Genomic DNA, 4,195 nt, shown 5'->3' with positions numbered 1-4,195 from the left:
TCTGGGAGCACTTCCAGCATCACCAGTGGTAGTTCCTAGGGGTCGCAAGGTGTTTGAAAAGGTTTGCATGAGAGCCTCGAGAAATCACTTTTAACTGAGATACACAATTGACTGTAGAGATGAATGTTCATGCGGAGATGGCTAGCATCACACGACACTGTAAGGGTGTTCACACACTTGAGCTCATTGCAATAGCAACAGGAAGGTGGCTACAAAATTATTACAGTAGTACAGTGTACACTACCATTAATTTTAAGCAGTTATTTAATATTGCATTTTTATGTTTGTGTACAATTCTCTCAACTGTGAATTGCACTATGTATGGTCTCTAAGTGTTTGTGTGGGTAACTTCTGATAACTTTTAAATTTTATAATATATTTGTTTACATTTTATGGTAGTAAATGATAAAATCAACAGTACCTATGTATGATTTACATATTCAATGCCTACCTAACATTTTCTTAACATATATTTCTAGGCTAAAAAATTTGTCTGTATGTTTTTTTAAATTGTCACAAATCTCCAAAAATTTTTCCAATATATTTATTGAAAAGAAATCTGCATATAAGTGGACCTGCACAGTTCAAACTTATGTCATTCAGGGTCAACTGTATTTCTACACACTAACAATGAAAAGTCTGAAAAAAGAGAGAAAATAATTCCATTTATAATCACATAAAAAATAATACAATACTAGCCCTGGGTGGCGTCGCTCAGTGGATTGAGCGCGGGCTGGGAACCAAAGTGTCCCAGGTTCTATTCCCAGCCAGGGTACATTCCTGGGTTGCAGGCCATAACCCCCAGCAACCGCACATTGATGCCTGCCTCTCTCTGTCTCTCTCTGTCTCTCTCTGTCTCTCTCTCTCTCTCTCCCTCCCTCCCATCTCTCTCTAAAATGAATAAATAAAATCTTAAAAAAAAATAATACAATACTTAGAAATGAACTGTCCAAAAAAGTGCAAGTCTGCCCTGACTGTGTGGCTTAGTGGGTTAGATGTCTGAAAGGTCACTGGCTCAGTTCCCAGTCAGGGCACATGCCTGGGTGGAGCACCAGGTCCCTGGTTGGGGGTGTGAGGCAACTGATCAATGTTTCTCTCTCACACATTGATGTTTATCTCTCTCTCTCTTTTTCTCTCCAGAAAAGCCAGTGTTCATGCTGCCTGTCACCTACCAGACCCAATAAGCAGAGACAGGGATTGAATCTTTATGGGCATTTTATTTAGATGGCTGGTGGTCTGGGAAGACAGTGGGTTTGTACCCTAACATACCATCTTCTATTTCCTTTCAAGCCAACCTTTTTTTATAAGGGGCCAAAGTGTAGGTAAGGGATTTGGGATTCAAGGAAAGAGGTTCATCAGATAAAACTGGTAATCCTGTAATTTCCCTAACATTCTTTCATCTGCTGACTTGTCGTTTTCTTTATCTGTGTCCTGTGTCCTGTGCCCTGGCTGATTTTCTTTATCTGTGTCTTGGTGGTGATCTGTCTCTCCCAGAAACACAATGGTTCAGATACCACTTTGATTGCTTATGGTCTTTTCTGGAGCATAAAGGTCGAATTGCTTGTGGTCTCCTGGAGCCATGGTGGGTCTTATCTGCAGTTCCTGACACAATAGCTTTTTGCATGCATTAACTACTAGGCTTATTACATATTTCCTTAAACTAAAAATTTCCAATTCTTGACTCCTCCATCAACTGATGCTTCTCTCTCTTTCTCTCTCCCTTCTTCTCTCTCTAAAAATAAATAGAATCTTTTTAAAGGTACAAGACTTATACACTGAAAACTATGAAATATTGTTCATTGAAATTAAAGAAAATATAAATAAATGGAAAGAGAACCCATATTAATGGATCAGAAAACTCCATTTTAGTCACACTCACCCCTAACCATTTTTGAACCCTGACAACCACTAATCTGCTTTCCATCTTTTTCATTTTGTTATTTTAAGGGTGTTATATGAATGGAATTATACACTATGTAATCTTTTAAGATTGGCTTTTTTTTTTTTTTTTTTTTTTACTGAGCATAATGCCCTTGAGATATGTCCAATTTATGGTGTGTATCAGCAGATAATTCCTTTTTATTTTGCCTCCCTATAACACCTTTGAACACTTTTTTAAAGTTCCATTTTGGCAAAGGAACAGGAATAGAGAACTCATGGGCACAGACAATCAGTGGGGGTGATTGACTGTGGGAGTGGTTGGGGGAACAGGGTAGGGGTGAACAATGGCAGAAAAGGCAGGACAACTGTAACTGAAGAACAATTTTTTTTCAATGAACTCTGAACTTTTTATTGGCTTCCTGCCCTGCCAAGGAGTGCCCCACTTCTGCTGCCTTTAATGCCTCAAAACTTTGGTGTTGTTGACCTCAGACACCACTTTGCCATCCACAGTCCTGCAGGTCATGGTCTTTTGGATGGTTTGTAAGGAGTGTCTCTTGTCCAGGGCATCAACAAGATTGAAACCCTCCCCTTCTTCCAGAAGGCTGTGGTAGGTGGCAGTCTTAGTCTCCAGCTTGACCTTGATGTTCAGCAGGGCCTCATACTCCTGGGCCTGGTGCTACCTCTCTGCCCAGGTCTTAGCCAGCTCTGACTCCAGATGCAGCAGGACCCCATTGAGTTGTTCTATTTGCATGGCATAGCACATTTCCACCTCCTTCAGGCTGTTCTCCAAACTGACCTTCAGATTTCTCATTGAGTCCAGGTCAGTCTCCAATGACTGGGCCGCATGTCTCAGCTCCTTGTGTCATTTCAGCAGTGCCTATCTCAGCAGTCTGTGAGGTGACCACTGTGGTGCTGTCTTCAGTCTGATGGGACCAGTACTTGTCTAGTTCCTTTTGGTTCTTCTGAGCCAGTTCATCATACTGGGCCCAAATGTCTGCCATGATTTTGCCAAGGTCCTGAGATTTGGAGGCATCCAACTCCATGGTCAACCCAGAACTGGAAATCTGGTTTTGTAGACCATTTACTTCCTCCTCATGGTTCTTCTTCATGGAGAGCAGCTTCTCCTTGAGAGCCTTGATCTCTGTCTCCAGCTGCAGCCAAGTGATATTGGTGTCATCAATGACCTTTCGGAGCCCATTGATGTCATTCTCCACAGACTAGCACATGGCCAGCTCCATCTCAAATTTGACTCTGAAGTCAGCAGCAGCTAGATGGGCATTGTTAGTCTGCAGAATGATGTGGACATTGTCCACAGAATTTGTAAAGATCTCAGCCCTCAGGTCCTCGATGGTCTTGAAATAATGCCCCCAGTCTCTGGGGTCCCTTCTCTAAGTGTTCCCAGATTTTGCTCTCCAGTCTCCAATTATCAGCCACCAGGCTTCTCACCCTCTCTAGGTAGGAGGCCAGGCAGTAATTCAGGCATTCATAGTCTTCTCAGTCTGGATGCCCCCTATGCCCACCAGACCCCTGGCCATCCCTACAGCCAGGCCCCTGGATTCCCAGCTGCCCTGCATGCTGGTGGAGTAGGACACCAAGATCTAGGAGCCCAAGCCCCCAGCACTTGCATAGACACTGGCCATGCTGCTGGCTGGCCCAACCTGGTAGCTGGGTGACTGCACGGAGCCCAGGGTCTGGTAGCTTATGGAGAAGCTGGAGTGTGTGCTGAAGCTCATGTTGTTTAGGGAGGAAGGTGAGAAGCCAAGACTCAGGTTGAAGTTGCCTGAACAATAATAAATTTGTTTTAAAAAGGAATTCCATTTTGATTTATTTGTAGTATTTTTTGGTTACCTCTTTGTATAGACTTTTTAGAGTCACATATACATTACTTAGGCAAAGTCTACTAGTGTCAACATTTTACCGTTTTGTGATAACATTACACATCCCTAAGTTCCTCTTCACTTTTTTCCATCTACCTCTCTATGTGCAGTTTGGGTAGTTTCTATTTTTCCATCCTGGGATTTCTTAGTTTGAATGGTTGAAACAGGTATTATTCTTGACCATGTGTGAGTGCCAGACACTGTTCCCACACATCCTTTCAGGTGGTTGTTTCCTGGCCTGGAGCAATTTCTTTACATGCCTGTGCTTATGAGTACTCATTTGAATACTTGAGGGGGACCCTCTAGAGATCTTTGGAGTTCTCTCTGTGTAGTCTTCTTTCCAGTATCCAGTACTTTGAAGCCTAGATGCCTTGGTCTCCCTGAACTTCCAACCCCATCTCTTTAATTCAGAGAGTTTGCTCAGTTCTACCTGGAAT

At 42.7% G+C, this 4,195-nt stretch overlaps 1 pseudogene; it reads right to left on the bottom strand.

Annotated features, from left to right (window-relative positions):
* Nucleotides 1-2,261: 2,261 nt before the first annotated feature.
* On the bottom strand, nucleotides 2,262-3,661 carry LOC114495537 (annotated as a pseudogene).
* Nucleotides 3,662-4,195: the final 534 nt, after the last annotated feature.

Source organism: Phyllostomus discolor, chromosome 4, assembly GCF_004126475.2.
Source record: "Phyllostomus discolor isolate MPI-MPIP mPhyDis1 chromosome 4, mPhyDis1.pri.v3, whole genome shotgun sequence".
Taxonomy (NCBI): Eukaryota; Metazoa; Chordata; class Mammalia; order Chiroptera; family Phyllostomidae; genus Phyllostomus; species Phyllostomus discolor.
Note: the sequence above shows the minus strand (reverse complement) of the source record. Positions and strands in the feature narration are given on the sequence as shown.